The following is a 23,704-nucleotide window of genomic DNA, read 5'->3' as shown; positions in this document are numbered from 1 at the left end:
GAGTATGGGGTCATTTTGCCTTATCATTTCCACCTCCAGGCAATCCACAGAATAAGTGGATCCCAGGAAATGCAGGTGTTTATTACAAAGTGAAAAATGTAACTACACACCTGAAATTCCGTGCAAGTCCACACCGGGCTTAAAGTGGTTTGAGGTGGACCTTCCTGCAGATGTTTTCTTCTTTCGAATAAGCGTTCTGCCACGTGCAGTGTATTTGATTGTCAGAGACTTCAGTGTGTCTCTTCATTTGTGAACTGCAGGAACTCCACAAGACAGATGGTCAGGAGAACTAGTTTCAGGACCTGTTTCTGCCACAGGATGATTAAGTTCTTAAAAGTCATAGTCTCCTTAGTTTTAAAATTGGGAAGAGAAAAATAAGAACTTCACACGTTATTTTGAGAATCGTATGAAATTTTGTATGTGAAACACTAAATAAAACTGTAAGTCATTATATCAATGCCAGTTATATCATTACTAGTACTGTTGTTAAATTATTATTATTATTACAAAAGTATGTAGTTGGCTGTGTTATGGGATGTAAGGCTTCATTGTAATTAATTATGTGATGTGACATGAAGGGTCCCGTGGTGTAGCAACTTCACTGGGTGTCACTGGAAAGAAAAACAGTTTGGGAAGGACAGTGAACTGAGCACCGATTGTCTTGCAGAAAAGGACCAAAGAAAGAGAATAATGAGTATAAAATGCATGCTTTGTCAAGCTTCTGGGTGGAATGAGTTCCTGATACCGGCAGCCGCAATGATCCTAAGGAAACGTCTGATGGACAAGAGTTCTAAAGGGGTTGCTGGCCTGCACTTTGCCCTGCAGACCACGGGCTCTGATGGGGCCTGTCATCCCCCATCCATGATCCACAGGTTAATGCTCTCAGAGTTACTAGCCCTGCATTTGTGGCCTCTGGCTGGAACACATGTTATTTGGGTAGCTGAGAAATAATCTCCCTCCCTATCAAGCTCTTATGGGCAGAAACTAATGTTTGTCTGCTGAGCACATGTATGTCACTTGGTGTTCCACCTGTGTTTATTCTAGAGGACATTCTGATCAGGGTTTGGAATTTGCACAGAGAAACTCACCTGCTTACTGACACTCTCAGAATTGCTACTACCATAATCACACTCAGATTTCCATCGGCAAATATGTATAAGGCAGTGGTAGGGAGAGGATGAAGATATTTTTCCTGGGGAGCAGACGGTCTGAAGCTGAGAAAAGTAATATCTGATTTGCAAACCAGACACAGAAGACATAGAAGGCCAAGGTGGACCATCTGGTCCTATAATGAACTAATGCTGATGCTTCTGATTTTTCAGTAGACCTTTTAGCACATGATTTAATCCACAATCGGAACTAGAGAAATGCTGCCCATCTTAATTGAGTAGCAAAGCAGTGAGCACTGCCTCAGCCCTTCAGACACTAAGTGGGGCTGGGAGGCAGGGTCTTGTAGGACAGCTAGACTGGCTGCTCCTCCTCCCACCTCCTCATAGGGCCACTCTTAACTTCCCCAAAACTGCAGTTTTATTGGGGCTGGTGTTGCAGAGGATGCTTCTTTCCCTTAAACAAGCTATGGGTCATGCAATGATGAGTTTTTGACACCATAACAAACTTGCAGTGAGCAAGCAGCTCTTATGTCTCAGGATTCTACACTTGCTGCAGATACAGATGTGAATAACCTTCTCTGCTCTAACAGAATTCACTTTCAATACTACCATGTGATAAGTACTTTAATACTAATGTACACAGACTGCCACTAGGGCACTAAGGAGGAAATGATGAATTATTCCATAGGGAATTAGGAAGGACTTCACAGGTAGGTGACATTTGAGCTGGGTTTTGCAAGATGAATGGAATTTTCCAGTTGGGGAAGAAAGGAAGGATGGCATAGTGATTTGTATGTTGAAAGACATGGAGTTAAGGAAAGTCTTGGAATTTTCCAGGGACCATAAGAGGTAAAGTGGTACTTGCTTTGGGGGAAGGGGACTGGGTGGCCAGAAAGGAATTAGAAATAGGGTGAAGTTTTGAATGGCTTATGATACTCTTCATACTTTATCTTATGCACAAAAGGAGACAACAAAAACTTTCCTTAGGTAATAGATAAAAGGAATGGGCATTTGGACATTTTGGCATTAAAAATGACAAGATTGGGACTTCCCTGGGGTGCGGTGGTTAAGAATCCACCTGCCAATCCAGGGGACACAGGTTCGAGCCCTGGCCCCGGAAGATCCCACATGCCTTGGAACCAGTAAGCCCATGCGTCACAACTACTGAGTCTGCGTTCTAGAGCCCGTGAGCCACAGCTACTGAGCCCACATGCCTGGAGCTCATGCTCTGCAAGAAGAGAAGCCACCGCAATGAGAAACCTGTGCACTGCAACGAAGAGTAGCCCCCGCTCACAGCAACGAAGACCCCGTGCAGCAAAAAAAAAAAAAAAAAAAAAAAAGACAAGATCTCATGAATGTGGAAAAGCATAGGTAGACCTTTCAAACAAGAGTGATAGAACTTGCAAGGCTACAGGTTGATGGTCGTATATATCATTCACCAAGAAATGAACCCAGGAGGAAAAGATTTGGATTTTGAAGCATAACCAGATATGATGATAAAGAGTTTAGACTTGGACATGTTTTTATGGATTTGCTTTCAGATCACATGTCAAGGAACACCATAAGCTAATGCGTTTATGATTGCACATGACATGTACAGAGAACTGGATCTTTTTCTTGTGGTTACGATATAAGGAAAAGTAGTATGTGGCATGTCTTGAGCAATTGTTTGAGGCTAAATTGTGAAAGGCCTTTAAAAATGGGCATATGTCCATTAGAAAACAGAGTCAGGAGGATCTTGAATAATTATTATAGCAACAGGACAAATAGGTGTGAGCCATTTTATTTTTTTTAAATGACAGGAATATGAAGAGGAAGGATGAGTCAGAGGTGGCTCCAAGTTTTCAAATTTGGTGAAAGGTTTTGGCTAGCATTCATTTTATTATGTGGTACTGAGCAGAATTGAGTGAATGCAACCATTACAAATTACAGCAGGCCAGACTTCCAGCAAAGCTGTGCATCTGGAACATATACCCTGAACAAGAAGGGAAGGGCCAGCTGAGCCACTCAACTGCCATGAAGTCAACTCACTTTATTTGATTGACTAAATAAGGATGAAGCAAACTAAAAGGGGACACACTGACAGATGACAAAAAGAACAGTAGACATCAAAGTCACAGTACAGAAAAAAATGCATAAAAGCTGAAGAGTCTAAGGACATTGGCACAAAGGTAAATAGCTAACCTATCTCAGTAGCCCATGGTGGTGGTCATATAAATTGTCCCTATTGAGAAATGTTGATTTTGACTCATCACAGCAATGTTTAAAAACAAAGAAATATATGTAACAAGCTTTGGAATTATTTTAATAAAAATTATGAAAAAAAATTAAATGCTAAAATTTTCATTACCTGCAATATGTATATATGTAAATAATCTTGCCAAATATTATTGGGAAAGTAGTCGAACAGTGTGTTAGTAAGTAGAATTCATATGTGGAGGAATAAAAAGAGTAAATATACATTTTTTTCCTTTACTACTCATTCAACTGCATTGTTGCCATTCAAAATTTCTTTCATAACTTCAACTTGTAATGCTCTTTTGATAATGGAATTCTATTGTAATTAATATAATCAAATATATATTCATCTGAGATTCATTTGGGACCTAGCCATTTATACAAATATCATGTTCTATTGAATTTCAGTTACTAAAATAGAAATTATGTCAAAATACATGCAAGAAATGATATAATGAAAATGAACCTAGAATGTAAATATTAATGTGGATATTTTAGACTGTTTCTTGACATTTTTTTCATATTAAAGTAATATAATGCTTTTATTATAGCCATAGTCTATTATTATTATTATTATTTAAATTTCAAGAGTTTGTGGTCTCTTTAGTTGCTCAATTGCTATTATTCATATTAATTACATATTTACCATATAGAGTTTCAGATTGTAATTTGGAAGCTGGCTAACAGAAAAAGTCATTAGCTATCAAATTATTTAGTAAAAATTAAAGCACATAATATTTTCTGTAATAATGTAGTTAGAAGCATATGTTTTGAGTAAATAGACTAGTCATTCATGGAATATGGGATTAAGTGCACTAGCAAATCTGTTCCCACCCAAAACTCAGATTCTAGGCAGAGGTTTTTCTTTATAGGATGTTTCCTCTCAGAGGCTGTGTGAGGTTAAAACTGGTCCAAACCAAAGTCTGTGAGGGCAACTTAAGTAAAGAGACTGGGCAACTTAAGTCAAGAGACTGAGCAACTGTCCTTTGCAGGACAGGGATTGTTAAAGGAAGTCAAAATCTAGAATTAGATATGGATAGAAACTGAACTATCCATTGTCCATAGACAATAAACATTGTTTCTTACAGTTTCAAAATTTTGTTTTCAGTTAAATGGAAAATTCATCCAATCACGTTAAGATATTAAGTGCTTGCTGTAAATTAACAAAGTTAGTGTTGGGGTAGGTATGGAATGTTAGCTTTGATGGGATTCTATGAAAACACTGTAACATACTGCAAATGTTACAAATTGTGCGATCTTTTCAAAATTATTTAGCTTTCAAAAACCTCATTTCCTCACCTATAAAATGGAAATAATAAAAACTACAGGGCAATCTGTTGTGAAAAATAAATACATAGTAAAGATATATAGTAGTTGACACAGAGGAGTTGACATATGATGTTAATCCCTGACCTCTTCCCCTTAAGATGGAAAAGTTGCTCAGGTCTTATGTCTTTTGCAAGGCACATAGTACTCACAGAACTTCCAGCCTTTCATAGTCCCCCTGGTTTCATGTCAGACATCAAGCAGTTACATATTGGAAGATGCAGGCAGGGAATTCCTTGGCAAACTCTTTTCTGTAGAGTTGAATTCCTTGCCATCCTTGGATTCTGTACTGCAATAGATGCCTGTTTTTAGTTGCAGTAGAATACCTATTCTTTGCCCCAATCCTAGAATGCACCAAATGGGAAGCAAAATATGCTTAGAAAGGCAAATGGGGCAGTTTCACAGATTCCCTGGTCGCATGGGGCCCTGAGTACTCTGTGGCTCCACTGTTCCATGTACATGTGTTTTGTTCTGGGGAAGATTATCTATAGGATGCATGAACAACAGGGTCCTATTGTATAACACAGGGAACTATATTCAATATCCTGGAATAAACCATAATGGAAAAGAATATAAAAAAGAATGTATATATGTGTATAACTGAGTCGCTTTGCTGTACAACAGAAATTAGCACAACACTGTAAATCAACTATACTTCAATTAAATAAATAAATACACAGAAAAAGAAAAAGAAAAGGGAGGGTGGAGGGAATATCCTGATGGGCCTTCCAGCCATGGTAAGACTCAGCTTTGTGTGAGAGCCACGGGAGCACTGGAGGCTGGTGTGGAGTGGAAGCTGAGGAGCCGCTTGGTGGAAAGGCTGTGCTAGTCCATGTTAGGTGTTTGCTTTGGAAACCAGTGTCCAGCATTGTAAGTGCACTGGACACACTTAACATTTACCCACACTTCACTCCCTCCACCTGTCAGATGCCCCAGCACCTGGTAATTGGCACCACAACAGCCATTCACGTGCTTCAGGTGTTCAAGAAATGTCCATTGCACAAATGGATAACCATGTTGAAATATGGATCATACTTTCAGAGATGAGGATTGAACTTTTTTAACCACCTCAAATAGAATAAACTGTGTATGTGTATAACATTGTCTGTTTAATTCTCATATCAAGCTGCAAGGCTGCTACGTGTTCCCCCATTTTATATAGAGAGAAACTAAAGACTAGAAATGTTAAGCTAGTCAGTGGTGGAAGTGGTTGAACCAGGTTTGCACTGAGGTCCTTCTGTGTGAAAGTCTAATTCCATTTAACCTCACCTCGCTGACTTTATAGACAAGCCCTCTTCTGTTTCTCTTGATCATGACTTTTAACTTACAGTGTTTTTTGCAGGATTTGTATTTCCAATTAATATCCTCAGTTCTTTTCAGTGTGAGAGTAGCTAACTAGCTCTCTCTTAACACAGAGACTCATCTGGCAACCCATCTATATTTTTTATACAGATACCTGATCAGTTTGTTGATTAATTTCAATCCAGACTTAAGTCGTTCTTTAGAAATGTGGAAGGTTTCCTCAATAAGAATTTAACTTTCTTCCTTCGTACTGTGATCCGTCTTCAGAAATATTCTAAGCATCTTGACTGAGAACCAGTAGGCACAGGCCTGAAAGACTTTCATTATGTGAAGAGGGTGTTCGGCTAATTATGAGAAAAACATTGGACAGAAACAGACTGAAACAGATATTCAGTATCACTTTAATTAGTCTGTACTACTAGAAGAGCCTCTTCAAAATAATAGTCTTGATATTATTATAAACATGTTTAACAAAAAGTCATCTTGGCAATGCTTACTGTCAGATCTGGCAATTAATTGAACTGACATTAATATTTAGAAATTTAAGCGGAGCTCGCTGCACCTGGGGCAGCCTGTGATAGAGCTGCTGCAGGAGGCCCGTCAGTACTGGGGGGCAGGGGCGGGGGGAAGCAGAAGTACTGCCGAGCTGGGCCAGGGACCTCAGGGGCCGCAGGAGGTGCAGAGATCAGAGACCACATCACATCAGACGTTACAGAAAAATCACAAGAGATTTCAGAGTAAAATTCTACTTTACCAAATAATCTATCACCTTCTTAAAAGCATCATCATAATTAACACTATGGAATGAGTGAAGACAATGAGCCCCTGATATTTAGAAAAAAAGGTCAGGCAATGATCATTTTAAAAGCAGAATAAGAGGGGGAATAAGCAAACGCAGTACCAGGAGTGGTGGAAGGATCCGCGTGTTGGGCACATTTCTGAATGCGTGTTAGTAATGCTTCAGTGTTTCTCCGTAGGTTGCTATGTAATTTTAAAAAAATAATAATCTGCCATGAGTAAGAAAAAAAAAAAGAAAGAAAAGAAAAGACTGGGGCTTCCCTGGTGGTGCAGTGGTTGAGAATCTGCCTGCCAATGCAGGGGACACGGGTTCAAGCCCTGGTCTGGGAAGATCCCACATGCCGCAGAGCAACTAGGCACGTGAGCCACAACTACTGAGCCTGCGCTTCTGGAGCCCATGTTCCGCAACGGGAGGCCGCGATAGTGAGAGGGCCGTGCACCGCGATGAAGAGTGGCCCCCGCTTGCCGCAAATAGAGAAAGCCCTCGCACAGAAAAGAAGACCCAACACAGCCAAAAATTTTAAAAAAATTAAAAAAAAAGAAAAAACTGTGCATTACAGACAAGGGATGTCTTAAGGACAGTTTAAGAGCATTTTAGTGGTTCAGAGGGAACCACTGGAAAATTCCTGGATGAGGACTGATGAGCCACCCAGTGGTGTGGACACCACTGAACAGGACCCCACTAAGTTTTGGATGACCACCAGAAGTGCATATAGTATGGAGCTAACACTGCAGAGGACTCCATCCCGATGGTGAGGTCACCATTCTTGGTGTCACATGAGAACAGGATGAGAAACCGGGCTTTACCAAAAAGGCCTCACATGGTAAGTTGGACAGCTTACCAACATGCTTACCGGTTGGTTCTCATTGATCTGTTCGATCAGGTGCCTCAGCTACTGATATAGTGAAAGACCACATTTTTAAGCCTGAAAGAGCAGTATCTCACCGACCAGCACAGCTAGAAGAACTAACAGAGAAACCTGGAGTCATCCTGGAACAGAGGTACAAGGTGATTACAGACTCCTGTTCTGTAAATATACTTCTAACCACTTGCAAGATGCATGCATGGGCTCTGAAACTGAACTCTTGGTGTGTCGTATAGCCCCAATGTTGATTCCCAGTTCAGTCTGTGGTGATGGGAGTAGAGGCCTTAGAGCATCCCAGATAGGCATGCCCATGCCTCATGAATGGACAGCTGAGGGGTCCAGCCTGAGTAGTTGAAGAAATGCAGTGCTCCAGAATAGTTCTGAATTCTCGGGTGTTCTCTACTTCAGCATGCCAACTTATTTCTGTGGACAGACACTAACATTCAGAGTTGCAACTGTGAGGCAACCAATGACAAAGATTGTCTTCTTGACCAAACTCTATCTAAGAAAATATGCTTGTTTGTACGAAAACTAAGGTAATGTGTCCAGGAGTAATGAAGCAGCACATCAACAATTTACCTTCAAATAATTGTTTAAAGTTATTCAAACTTGTAATTTAGCTGTAAGTTTGAAAGTGATTCAAAATTAGAAGAATAATGCATAGAAAGGGAAAGGTGTCTATGCTTTTGTTTGACTGTGCCCAAAGTAAATTTTATTGTTCTCTTAATTGATCTAATTCAGATATATAATAAGTACTTATTAAAATTCACCAAATTAATAAATGAATTAGTGAATAAAGGAAATATTAACTCATATTTTATAAACTTTAAGCTTACAAAATTGTCCTTCAAATATTTCTGACTCTGTATTTTTAAAATCTTGTCAGCGTTGGTAAATATCTATATAAGATTAAAATTAAATTTCCCCTCTGTGTTTATGAAATTTTCTGCTCTAATTAGTATAAATTCAGCTGCAGGCAACAAAAATCCAAGTCAACTGATTAAAAATATTGACTTTTATTCTCTCTCATAACAAGAAATCTAAAGGCAAGAAGTTTCCAGATTTTGTTAAATCAGTGATGCTTCAGGGTAATCAGGGGTCTAGAATTTTCCCTTTTTCCACGGACCCCTCTTCAGCATACTGGCCTCTGTCCACAACTTTTTTCTCTGAAGGCTATCACAGCTCCAAACATCTCCTCATTACACAGCCATCTATGTGCTCACCAAAGGAAAATTCCCTTCATAGGACACATTATAACAGTGAAAGAAACTTCTCTCAGAAGTGATCCCAGGAATTGTCTCCTCATGCATCAGAATTTTCCTAATCTTTTGCCTCAACCAAGCACTGGCAGGGAAGAACCACCTTACTTAGGGTAAAGCAATCAAAATTGGCACTCTTAGACTGGTGATGATATGGGAGGTGTGGAGGAGATTCCTTTGCTTGATTACATGACCATATACTAAAAGTGGATATTGTTCAAAAAATGTTGAGGTTCCTCTACCAGAAAAAAATAAGGGAGTGACAGCAAAGCATTTGAATAGGCAATCAAAATTTTTGCAACAATGAATAAAATAGCAATGGTAAACAAGAGGAAAAATTATACACCAAGAGGGCAAATAAACTTGAGCTGGCCATTCAGCAATCTCTACCACTGCCCTTTTGGCCAAGAATCTTTTCTTTTTCTTTGTCATGATGGGCACCCTTTCTGTTATGATTTCAATAGACACACACACAGATACACACACACTACCTTTGTAGAAAAATGGTGTCTTTCCAGAATAATCTACCCTGTCCTCTATTCCCTGCTATTTTCCTCCTAATATGACTGAATACATGATACCAATAAATGTTTCAAAAACAGATGACATTGGTTAGTCTCTGAAAGTCAGTCATTTGCAAAGCTACACAAGAAGTATAAACAATAATTGGCAAATACAATAATTTTTAAGGTAAAAAATTTTATTCCACTCCTATGAATAAATGACTCTATACATACCTTGCATTACCAACAGAATTTTGTATAATATTTATCTGTACAACTTGCTACAGTCAAGACATAACTTAATCTAATAAGCAGTGATCAATCCCAGAAAACCACCCAAAAAAACTGAATTCAAATTTGCTCATTATCCTTCCTGTGGATTTTAGAAGTAGATCATTATTTATTCAATTTGCAGTATATTAATCTAGGTTTGTATTATGCCATAATATACAACCTGTTTTATTTCTTGAACAAAATGTATCAAAACTACATATTGCTATATAAATAGGATATGAAGCAGCACCTAATAGTAAATCCATGATACTTGTATAGCCCTGGTTTACTTACAAAATGCTTTCAGAAAGTGATTTCTCTTTTCAGCTTCAAAGCAGCCCTGTGAACCAGTTATTTTTCACTCCAGTTAAAAATATTAAACTCAAAGAATGCATGATTTGGCTGAAGATTATTGGCTATAATGGTGAAGATTCAAAATTCAAGTCCTTAGTTCTTAAGCCTGTTTTAATATTTATAATTGAATATGTATATTAATATCATTAATATGCATAATAGTAATATAATATTTGTATGTTAATATATTATATTAATTATATATATAATATCACATAGATAATCTGGACACCATTATAACATACATTATATATTTTACAGTACATATATTATATATAATATTATATAAAATATGTAAAACATCTAGTAAGACTATAATGCAATGGAAATCAACATAAAAAAGTTTCTGTATATTTGTACTAATATTTTACTGATATAGCACTAACTTACATATAAACTGTTTCAACTGAATACAGATATTAAACCAAATGGTCTCTCCAATACATTCCAAAAATGAATTGATATAAAAAATAAATCAATTAAGTTGGTAGTAAGAATAAGTCTGTTTCAGTTTAAGAGTATGCAACTTTCTATAGAAACATATAAATTCAGGTCAAATTCATTATTTTTTCCATGGTTTCATCATGCATCAAATACTTAGGTTCACTAAGTAAATATGGCTAGAGGAACATCAAAGATATTTTCAATACGATAGCATTGGAGAAAATAAATTGAATCCAACTGACTTTAACTACAGTCCTGTCAAATAGAACAGAATCTTAATGTTTCTTTTCTGCTACGTATTAGTGAGGAATCTGATCAGTAAAAAACAAAATCCCACAGCTATTAAATCAAAGTAATTAGAACCTCAGTGATGGGTGAAAGTGGAATCAGATGTCTTTTCTGAAAGCTATTAAGTGGCTAAAGTGTGTTTTTATAAATATGGTGCATGGGTTTGTAACTTTATTGAAAGAAATGTTTATTCTTATAATGAAGTCTGTCAAGTCAAGTTTGTTAGGGCTTGATATAATCATATTACTTTCAAAGGACTCTGACACTAAACATAAAGAGAGGAGGCCATGGGACATCATTAATGATGATGACAGTTATGAGAGTTTTGTAAGAGATCGTGTCCTAGAATGACCCTCAGACTTGGAATCTTTCACTACAGTTACAAACATCACATCGTCATTTAGCTTGGCTGGTAATGCTGCAGTGTAATTACATATTTCACTAATGGGTACACCACTGTAATTACACTGCAATGTAGTTACATATTTCACTAATGGATACACCACTGGAATACAACAATTTTTAAAACTTGGAAGAAAGGTTTTTTTTCCCCAAATTTTCAAGTTTTGTGTGGACAAGTAGGAAGAGTTGTGAGTGGTGTGATAAATTCCCTGTCAAATCATGATTTTTTCACTGATTCCAGTTAAACATGTTCTTGGGTTGAGAATTGTCAGTTTCAGTACATGAAGCTGTATGAATTGTGCTAACATTCATTACCAAGACAATTCTGCATGGTATAATGTGTAGTAGAGTCATTTAACCGTGTTCTGCTGCCCTCTAAAAGTAGCAGCAGAGATAGCCAAAAGATACAATCTCGTTTTATGTTAAAACTGACTCATTAAAGTACATACAAAACTAACTCCTGTTTCATTTAATGTAACCACTCTGCTTTCTTTGTGATTCATTTCCTATGCATAAGTAGGTTACCCATCCATTGGTTGCATCATTTCTGCTTTTACAGGTGTTCAGCTGAGCTCAAAGACAACAGGGATATTTGGGTGAACTAAGCCCATCACATCAATAGCCACCAGGACCTCTCTGTTGAGAGTCCGGAATCATCATCTCCTAAAAATTGAAACCAAGTTTACAAATTCCCTCATCAATCTTCCTTAGGATCTGGATAAATTTCATTCAAGTAGCATTAAGCAACTTTCAGATTAACAACCAGTGAAACTAAAGAACCCTACAGGGGATCTTGGAAGGCCACTGAACTTTTGTAGCTCCTTTGAAATTTTGCTTTAGCCTAAGGCAAATGGGAGATGGGGTAGGGTGGAAGGGAACTTACTTTAACTGATTACATGTTTTACAACAAAATAACCTCAAGTGAATAGGCTCCCACAGATACTGACCTTATAAATATCAACTTATATGTGTATATATAAACATATATATATATAGGAGGTGTTACTTTTCATAAACTTTGAAATGTTTAAAATGTTCCAAATTATACCTGAGTGAACAAACTTTTGATTCTCCAACTGAGCTTTGCGAATCTTCCTTGTATCACTTGCTAGATTCTAAAATGGCATTTCCCCCTGAAACTATGAGAAACAACTAAAATGTTATCATTTGTATAAAGAATAACATTCTCAACAAATGTTAGAATATGAAAGTGTACATGATGTTCCATAACAAAGAGTTTGCAAATTAATCTCTGTAGAAAAAAATGTAATTTGCAAAAGAAGAACAAAAATATGTGCATGAATCACTGATATTATGTTACATAATCTGTTAACAAAACTTCTGTCTGTTTAAAAAAGAAATACTGTTTGGTAGTTAGTGGCTAATGGAATATAAATCTCCATGTCTTTGCATCATCCTTTGGAAGTATTACCTATACTCATAGGAGCAACCAGCTAATTCTTCATAATATATGCATTTCAAATTGTATTAAGGGTTTTATCCTCTAGGGTTTCCCTGGTCCTCACAAAATTGTTTAGCTCTGTATCTGCAGCACAGTAGTAATGGGTACCAGGGATGTGGATGAGAGACCCAGACGTAAAGGCTGAGCACCAAGTCGAGTGCTGGGAAAATCCTACAAAATTTCTCTTCTCTCTCTCTCTCTCTCTCTCTCTCTCTCTCTCTCTCTCTCTCTCCCTTTCAAATGTATTATGTATTATTCCTATCTAATACATTAATGTGTATGAAGTCATTTTAGCCATCAAATCATCATCATCACCCCATTTTGGATCATATTCATTGAGCATCTATCTATATGGCAGACAGTAGACCCACACCTCTGTGCAAAAACACATAACTGCCCTTTATGTAGCCACTATCTTTCCCATTTAACAGGCTCTGCATTAAAGTCTCAGAGAAATAAGGACATTGTCTTAAAGAAACACAATGTGTCTATTTAATTTTGACTGATTCTTCAAGGTCTGTTTCATTCCAGAAACCTATATTCGTTCCCTTCTGCTACATTGCCTCCCAATTTTCACCTTGGTCTCTATAATAATATGGCTACTTATTTTGACAGTACAGCAACCGACCTTGGAAAGAAACATCACTCTTCCAGTTGTTGCTGTGTACCTCAGAAACTGTGAAACACTGTGTTCTGAAGGGTCTAATAATTTTATTTTTTAGTAGAACTTTATTGGAGTATATTTGCTTCACAATATTGTGTTAGTTTCTGTTGTACAACAAAGTGAATCAGCCATATGCATACATATGTCCCCATAGCCCCTCCCTCTTGAGCCTCCCTCCCACCCTCACTATGTCACCTCTCTACGTCATCTCAAAGCACCGAGCTGATTTCCCTGTGCTATGCAACTTCTGCCCACTAGCTATCTATTTTACATTTCGTAGTGTATATATGTCCATGCCACTATCTCACTTCATCCCAGCTTACCCTTCTCCCTCCCTGTGTCCTCAAGTCCATTCTCTATGTCTAAATCTTTATTCCTACCCTGCCACTGGGTTCATCAGAACCATATTTATTTTTACATTCCATATATATGAGTTAGCATATGGTATTTGTTTTTCTCTTTCTGAGTTACTTCACTCTGTATGACACACTCTAGGTCCATCCACCTCACTACAAATAACTCAATTTTGTTTCTTTTATGGCTGAGTAATATTCCATTGTATATATGTGACACGTCTTCTTCATCCATTCATCTGTCAATGGACATTTAGGTAGCTTACATGCCCTAGCTATTGTACATAGTGCTTCATTGAACATAGTGGTATGTGTCTCTTTTTGAATTATGGTTTTCTCAGGGTATATGACCAGTGGTGGGATTGCTGGGTCATATGATAGTTCTATTTTTAGTTATTGAAGAAACCTCTGTACTGTTCTTCATAGTTGTCGTATCAATTTACATTCCCACCAACAGTGCAAGAGGGTTCCCTTTTCACCACATCCTTTCCAGCATGTGTTTCTACATTTTTTGATAATGGCCATTCTGACCCATGTAAAGTGATACCTCATTGTAGTTTGGATTGGCATTTCTCTAATAATTAGTGATGTTCAGCATCTTTTCATGTGCCTCTTGGCTATCCATAAGTCTTCTTTGTTGAAATGTCTATTTAGGTCTTCTGCCCATTTTTTAATTGAATTGTTTGTTTTTTTGACATTGAGCTCCATGGCTATTTGTATATTTTGGAGATTAATCCTTTGTCCATTGTTTCATTTCCAAATATTTTCTCCCATTCTGAGTGTTGTTTTTTCATCTTGTTTATGGTTTCATTTGCTGTGCAAAAGCTTTTAAGTTTAATTAGGTCCCATTTGTTTATTTTTGTTTTTATTTCCATTACTAGAAGGTGGGTCAAAAAAGATCTTGTTGTGGTTTATGTCAAAAAGTGTTTTTCTTATGTTTTCCTCTAAGAGTTTTATATTATCTCCTCTTACATTTAGGTCTTTAATCATTTGGAGTTTATTTTTGTGTATGGTGTTAGGGAGTGTTCTAATTTTATTATTTTACATGTAGCTGTCCAGTTATCCCAGCACCACTTATTGAAGAGGCTATCTTTTCTCCATTGTATGTTCTTGCCTCTTTTGTTGTAAATTAGGTGACCATAGGTGTGTGGGTTTTTCTCTAGGCTTTCTATCCTGTACCATTGATCTATATGTCTGTTTTTGTGCCAGTACCATACTGTCTTGATTACTGTAGCTTTGTAGTATCGTGTGAAGTCAGGGAGCCTGATTCCTCCAGCTCTGTTTTTCTTTCTCAAGATTGCTTTGGCTATTTGAGGTCTTTTGTGTTTCCATAAGAATTGTAAAATTTTTGTTCTAATTCTGTGAAGAATGCTGTTGGTAGTTTGATAGGGATTGCATTGAATCTGTAGACTGCTTTGAGTAGTACAGTCATTTTCACAATATTGATCCTTCCAATCCAAGAACATGATATATTTCTCCATCTGTTTATGTCATCTTTGATTGCTTTCATCTGTGTTATACAGTTCTCTGAGTACAAGTCTTTTGCCTCCTTATGTAGGTTTATTCCTAGGTATTTTATTCTTTTTGTTGCAATGGTAAATGAGATTGTTTCCTTAATTTCTCTTACTGATTTTTCATTGTTAGTGTATAAGAATGCAAGAGATTTCTGTGCATTAATTTTGTATCCTGCAACTTTACCAAATTCATTGATTAGTTCTAGTAGTTTTCTGGTGGCATCTTTAGGATTCTTTTTGTATAGTATCATGTCATCTGCAAACTGTGACAGTTTTACTTCTTTTCCAATTTGTATTATTTTTATTTCTTTTCTTCTCTGATTGCCATGGCTAGGAATTCCAAAACTATGTTGAATAAGAGTAACGAGGATGGACATCCTTGTCTTGATCCTGATCTTAGTGGAAATGTTTACAGTTTTTCACCATTGAGTATGATGCTTGCTGTTGGTTTGTCATATATGGCCTTTATTATGTTGAGGTAGGTTCCCTCTATGCCCATTTTCTGGAGAGTTTTTATCATAAATTGGTGTTGAATTTTGTCAAAAGCTTTTTCTGCATCTATTGAGATGATCATATGGTTTTTATTCCTTAATTTGTTAATGTGATGTATCACATTGATTGATTTGCATATACTGAAGAATCATTGCATCCCTGGGATAAATCCCACTTGATCATGGTTTATGATCCTTTTAATGTGTTGTTGGATTCTGTTTGCTAGTATTTTGTTCAGGATTTTTGCATCTATGTTCATCAGTGATATCGGCCTATACTTTTCTTTTTTTTTTTTTTTTTGATAACTTTTTCTGGTTTTGGTATCAGGGTGATTGTGGCTTCATAGGATGAATTTGGGAGTGTTTCTCCCTCTGCAATATTTTGGAAGAGTTTGAGAAGAATAGGTGTTAACTCTTCTCTAAATGTTTGATAGAATTCGCCTGTGAAGCCATCTGGTCCTGGGCTTTTGTTTGTTGGAAGATTTTTAATTACAGTTTCAATTTCACTACTTGTGATAAGTCTCTTTATATTTTCTAATTCTTCCTGGTTCAGTCTTGGAAAATTGTACCTTTCCACGAATTTGTCCATTTCTTCGTGGTTGTCCATTTTGTTGGCATATAGTTGTTTGTAGTAGTCTCTTATAATCCTTAGTACTTCTGCGGTGTCATTGTGATTTATCCTTTTTCATTTCTAATTTTATTAATTTGCATCCTTTCCCTTTTCTTCATGGTGAGTCTGGCTAAGGGTTTACCAATTTTTTTATTTTCTCAAAGAACCAGCTCTTAGTTTTATTGATCCCTGCTATTGTTTTCTTCATTTCTATTTCATTTATTTCTGCTCTGATCTTTATGATTTCTTTCCTCTACTGACTGGGTTTTCTTTGTTCTTCTTTCTCTAGTTGTTTAGGTGTAGGGTTAGACTGTTTATTTGAGATTTTTCTTGTTTCTTGAGGTGATATTGAATTGTTATAAACTTCCCTCTTAGAACAGTTTTTGCTGCATCCTATAGGTTTCAGGTCATTGTGTTTTCGTTGCCATTTTTTTCTATGTATTTTTCTATTTCTTCATTGATTTCTTCAGTGATCTCTTGGTTATTTAGTAACACACTGTTTAACCTCCCTGTATGGGTGGTTTTTACAGTTTTTTTCCTCTAACAGATTTCCAATCTCATAGCATTTGAGTCAGAAAAGATGCTTGATACAATTTCAGTTTTCTTATATTTTCTGAGGCTTGATATGTGACCTAAGATGTGATCTATCCTGGAGAATGTTCCATGTGCACTTGAGAAGAAAGTGCCACTTTCAGATGGAATGTTGTATAAATATCAATTAAATTTATTTGGTCTATTGTGTCATTTAAAGTTTGTGTTTCCTTATTTATTTTCTGTTTGGATGATCTGTCCATTGGTGTAAGTGGGGTGTTAAAGTAAACACTCAGTTGTGAAGCTTGTTTGTGGATATCTGTGTGTGTGCATATATAAACAGGGAGAGAGTAAGAAGGCAGGAGTGAGGGGCATTCTGACAAAAATGATCTCCATGTATCTTCATTTTAAAATGCTGTATTTTCCCTTTTGGTCTGCCACTTCACCTGCTAAATCCCCCAAACACTGTGAGAAATAAAAAGACACGATTCAAAGGAATGGGCTTTTCTGAACATGGTTGGTATTTCTATTATCATCATCACTGGTCTCCAGTCCATGAAAAGCCAAGAGAGTGGACACACCATCATGACAAGAGGAACAGAGGAATCCGTCATCCAGCAGCATCCCCACCATGGGAAAGCATTAACTGGTTGGTTCCTTGAGTCCCCAAAATTTAGGAATAAATTAGGGACATTTTCTGGTTAAGCAGCAGGTTCCTTACACTCTACCTGAGTGATATTTTTAATGCAAATCTGATTGCATAAAATTCTTCATCATCTGCAGGTTAATATCTAAACTCCTTAACTTGGTGTATTAGATTGCTTGTGATCCTTCAGTCTCCACGCCTGTTACTCTTTCCAGCTGGACAAAGTACTGTTCCTGGTCATCACAGCACTCTTCCATAGTGGGACCCATGTGCCCACACATCCACCCTGTAGTCCCTACCCCACCCTGATGATCCAGTTGGCAATCCCAACTCATCCCTGAGGACCTAGTTTAGATGTAAACTGAGCCTTCTTCTCTGCTCTAAACAATGTGTCCCATGGGGTACTGGTGCTCAGTACTCATGCTTAGTAGTCTTTCAGAAAATATTGGGAAATGAAGTGTTGGATAATTGAAATTTGGAATATGGTATAAACTTTTCTACTAAATCATGCACAATTCTAGTTTTCTTACAATGAATATAATTGCCACTCCAATGTAACAATGGAGAGAGTATAACAGTAGGAACTTCCAATGTCATAGTTTTAAATAAGTTGTCCCAAAGATATCTGAGAATTCCCCAAGGACCTCTTTACATATGGTCTCCTTTCTACCTTCTGAGGCTCATGTACTAATTCAGTCACTGCCCTTTCAGAGTTGCCCCAGATCACCCCCCAGAAGCATTATAGACTTTCCCCAAAACTGCATGAAGAGATAAACAGCTACCTAAATTCCTCAACAAAGAATAAGAGTTTTTTGCTCCAAACTTCACTCAAAAAATACCAGGCTGGGCCTCCCTGGTGGCGCAGTGGTTGAGAGTCCGCCTGCCGATGCAGGGGATACGGGTTCGTGCCCCGGTCCAGGAGGATCCCACATGCCGCGGAGCGGCTGGGCCCGTGAGCCATGGCCACTGAGCCTGCGCGTCCGGAGCCTGTGCTCCGCAACGGGAGAGGCCACAACAGTGAGAGGCCCGCATACCGCAAAAAAAAAAAAAAAAAAAAAAAAAAGAAAAAAAAAAAATACCAGGCTTGGGCCTCCCTGGTGGCGCAGTGGTTGAGAGTCCGCCTGCCGATGCAGGGGATACGGGTTCGTGCCCCGGTCTGGGAGGATCCCATATGCCGTGGAGCGGCTGGGCCCGTGAGCCATGGCCGCTGGGCCTGCGCATCCGGAGCCTGTGCTCCGCAACGGGAGAGGCCACAACAGTGAGAGGCCCGCATACCGCAAAAAGAAAAAAAGAAAAAAAAAAAAAAACCAGGCTTACCACCTCCTTCCTCTTGCTCCTGTGTACTTCCCTTCCCCACCCCAGATTTCACATTATTCTCCCCTCCATGGAAAAAAGAAATTCAATCCTCTTTAGCTTTTATTACCAAACATATACAGGGCAACCCCTCAGATTTTTCAGAAGTACAGAGGATTTTTTTAATTTGCCTGTAGGGCCTTCCCTGGTGGTGCAGAGGTTAAGAATCTGACTACCAATGCAGGAGACACGGGTTCAAGCCCTGATCCAGGAAGATCCACATGCTGTGGAGCAACTAAGCCTGCGAGCCACAACTACTGAGCCTGAACACCACATCTACTGAAGCCCATGTGCCTAGAGCCCATGCCCTTCAACAAGAGAAGGCACCACAATGAGAAGCTCATGCACCACAATGAAGAGTAGTCCCCACTTGCCGCAACTAGGGAAAGCCATCATGCAGCAACAAAGACCCAACATAACTATAAATAAATAAATACATAAATAAATAAATAAATTTTAAAAAATAAATTTGCCTGTAGAAGGTTGGTGTGACTGTAAGGAAACTGTTTTCTCTTCTGGTGCATAACTCCTTTTTCAAAGTTATTCTTGTTTTCTATTTTACCTCTATCTTTTCTTCCTCATTACATTCTCACCCATACAACTTTAAAAAGTAGTAACCGCCTCAAGCAGCAAATCTCCTGCTCTGACAACTTTTGTTGTTGCTGTTTTCAGGTAGCTTAGCTGGCAACCAGCTCAAGCAATCTGCAAAACAAAATAAAAGGCACATAAGGAGAGCCTGAGGGGTTCTCTTGTAAGCATTCTGTACATGTTTAATGCATCTGTGGTGCTACACTCTCCCATAGACACACACACACACACACACACACATACACACAAGTGCTTTAATGTCATCGTTATAAGTGATCAGCCATGTTTTTGATAGATGTGCTATTTTATTATTGTAATACTATATAGAATTACAGCAATCATGTTAGCTTATCAAATTAAAAGGGTATATAGTGAGTGTATAAAGCAATGACTTAACCTCACATATTTTTTTAGATTTAAAGTTAGTAATGTATTTTCAGGATGAATATCAGGATGATTTTCATAACAGAAGAAAGAGTTTAATCCATGCATGCTTCTTCAGTACTAGTTCTCTCTGACCTCTGCAAGATTACCTCATCTATCCTGCTGTCCAGGAAAATATTTGGCTTCTCATACTAATCCAACAATCAACTATATTGTAATGCTAAAAAGAATATGACACATGATGAAACAATAAAAGTCACCTCAGAACATAATGTATTGAGGGAGATTAGCCATTGAAAGGGTCTATTAGATGAGAAAAGTCTTTAATGGAGTATTTCTCAAGCTTTACAGTATATAAAATTCATCTGGGGAACTTGTTACTATAGCATTCCCTCACATCCCCAGGGGCTTGATACTCTGATTCATTGAAGTCTGGAGTGGGGACAAGTAGGCTGCACTGTCACAATCACCTCGAGAGAATTCTGCAGTAGGTGGATCAGAGCACACTGGAAAATGCTGCCCGAGTGGTGTGTTTGGCTATAACTTGAGGTACCTTGAATACGCAGGTTATCAGGGAGCAGGAAGGGGGGTTAAGGAAAAGCAGGGTCTTCCAAAGCTTTGAAATTCCCAAGAGACAGAATTTACAATTTCCAATAAAACAAATGACTTTACTTTTTTCTTTTTTTTCCTAAATATGAATTTCATCTGCTCTTGGTATATTACCTTTTAATGTGGTGATTTGATTTATAAGTTTCCAATCTCTCTTCTTGTTGTTATCACAGCAATGATCCAGGGCATACAACCTGTCTTTTGTACATTAATTGAAGACTTTTGCTAATATCCACACTTAATACTAAAGTTTTGTTCACAATCTACCCTACAGATCTTTTGCTGCTAAACGACATGGAAATTACACAAGAAATTTATAGAAGATCAAGATCAAGATAACTATATTAACAAGAGAAGAAAGTCTTATGTCCCAGTAACAAACAACACAAATATCTCAGCAGCCTAACATAAGGACATTTTAATGTATTTAATGGCCCTCAAGGGTCCAGGCTAGGCTCTGGGCAGCCATCTCCCTGCAGTATCTCCAAGTTCCTGGATGCTTCAACCTCTGCTTCATCGTCCATCATTGTAATATATTTCCAAAGCAGGCAGAGAGGAAGATCCTGGAGACGTATGCTGGCACTTAGACGCCTTGGCTTGCAAATGATCATTTCTCCTCCTGCACAGACCCACTCACTGGAGCTAGTTCGTGGTCACTCCTAACTGCAAGGGGCCAAGAAAGTGTCGTCTTTGTAGGAGCAGAAAGAGAAGAGAATGTGGGTGAGCTCTCAGAATAAGGAGAAGACTCATCATCCTTTTTTTCTGAAGAAGATCCTTTCTATTTTTCTGGATTTTTTACCTGTCCTTTTTTCTTTTCTCTCTCTCTCTCTCTCTCTCTCTCTCTCTCTCTCTCTCTCTCTCTCTCTCTCTCTCTCTCTTTTTTTTTTTTTTTTTTTTTTTTTTTTTTTGCGGTACATGGGCCTCTCACTGCTGTGGCCTCTCCCTTTGCAGAGCACAGGCTCCAGACACGCAGCCTCAGTGGCCATGGCTCACGGGCCCAGCTGCTCCACAGCATGTGGGATCTTCCCGGACCGGGGAACGAACTCGTGTCCCCTGCATCAGCAGGTGGACTCTCAACCACTGTGCCACCAGGGAAGCCCTTTTCTCTCTTTTTGAAATACATTAGATTGATTCTCTAAATGTTATCTTTCATCTGATAGTACCTTAATGTGTATCTTTATTTCTCTTTTCTCCCTGTATTCTGAAAGATTTTCATAGCTGTATTCCACATCACTCTTCAAACCCTCATATCAACTCTTAAAACTCTAAGAACTTTCTTTTTCTCTGATTTGTCCATTTCCACAACACTTTTTTTAAAATATTTTTTGACAGATGTAATATCTTCCAGTATAAACGAACCTGTGCATTTGGTTTATTGCTTTAAAAATCCTCAGACATATGTCCTTTTACATGGCAAATCATGGCAAGTCAGAAAATGGAAGGGCTGTTATTTAAAGGAGTATCATTAAAGCTGCAACCTTAGAACAGGGTCGCTATCAAACCAATGCCACCAAGCAGTGAAAATCCTGCCTCCTAAAACTTGTATTTACTCCTTCAATTTGCTCTCTGTCCAGTTCTCCTGCAGCTTCAGCTCAGGTACCTCTGTCCTTCAACCCTTATCTTCTGCATCTCACTCCTATTTCTTTACACTTAGCCTCAGAGTCTGCATCATGAAAACCCAAAGACTAGTTTGAGAAGGAAAAAACAAACAAACAAAAAACTTTTGAATAAAAGGAATACATTGAATGTGCAAAACCAAAACTTTGTTTTCTGAACAGAGGAGGGAAAATGTTAAATGTAATGAATTTGCCCCCATAGTGTATTGCTCACAGTGTCTTTGTGATATATAAACTTGAGATTCTATCTACTTACAAACTTACAACTTCTCCCCCTATTGGATACATGGTAGTTCCACTTAAGTACTTCTGGAATTTCCAGCAGACAGATCCTGATGGGTGATATCACAGTCTTATCACAGCAAAATATTCAACATTGACATTTAATTTCATCTCCATCCTGAGCAGTGTCTTAAGGTTAGAGAAACAGTGTTGAGGGAAGAGAACATTAAGGTGAGCAGCCACTGTGTATCTTTCTGTTTCAAAACAAGCAAACTCAGGGCCCTCTCTAACCTCTATTTACTCTGAAACCCTGCTGTAGATGTGATCTAACCACTGCAGTCTTGTTTATTACCTATCCTGCTTTGTTTAGAGTAAACTGTTGGGGAAATATTTTACCTTGGGCTCTAGAATCCAAATGGATGAGTTGGAGAGAATTTTCATTCCTGAATTTAAGTGCTTGCTTATTATTATCTTCCTCTTTCTTTCTTTCATTCTTTCTTTCTTTCCCGCCCTCCCTCTCTCCCTCCCTCCCTTCCTTTCTTCCTTTCTTCCTTCCTCTCTCTCTCTCTCTCTCTCTCTCTCTCTCTCTCTCTCTCTCTCTCTCTTTCAGGTCCCATCACTGTGATTCCTAAAATTCTGATGCCAAATCACTTGTACTGAACCTTGAAAAAGTACATGTATATAATTTCCCATCCTTCCAGAAACAAATAACTTGTAGAAATGTCTTGAGATACTTCCAAAATATTTTTTTATGACTCCTTCATCATAAGGCACAAAGTTTCAGCTTTATTTCACAGGATGATGTCCATGCAGGCACAACTAAAATGTGTCTTTCTACTGGTCTTTCTACCCTGATGGTGCATCAAAATCCTCTTATCATGCAAAGAGAATTCTAATTTGGTAAGAAACATAAACAGTTAATAAAAGCTGAAAATAAAACTAATTTCTAATTTGTCATTGCCTGAGGATTATTTTTAATTTTTTTTATTTTTTAAATTTCTTAATAGAGTTCACTTCTATAACGTTGCATATTTGCATGGTTTGTTTACCAGACTTTTTCACAGTCTCAGATAGTACATTATCCTATGATCTGAAACTTTGTATTAGAATAATCTCAGTGTGTCATGTTTCCTACATAATAATTTCAAAATGGTAGCTAAGTGTCATGAATTTAGTTCCCAAATCAAGAAGCATGTAACTCCACTGGGGCTGTGAATCATATGGCCCATTTAAAATTAGTATGATGGAAAAAATGAACAACATTTTGGCTATCAGCCTGAGTGTGACAGTCTTGAGATACAGCTGACCCCAGTTTTCAAGTACACGAGGTCCATTTTTCACGTCTGGAATTTGTGGTTTCCATTTTGGGCTTATTCTCAGTCAGCTCTTTCTATTCTGTGGACCTCATCAAAATTAAAAACATCTGTTCTTTGAAATATTCTGTTAAGAGAATGAAAAACAAACCACAGACTCTTAGAAAATATTCATAAATCACGTCT

Source organism: Mesoplodon mirus, assembly GCF_964341445.2.
Source record: "Mesoplodon mirus genome assembly, chromosome: 14".
Classification (NCBI taxonomy): Eukaryota; Metazoa; Chordata; class Mammalia; order Artiodactyla; family Ziphiidae; genus Mesoplodon; species Mesoplodon mirus.
This window is presented reverse-complemented; position numbering follows the sequence as displayed.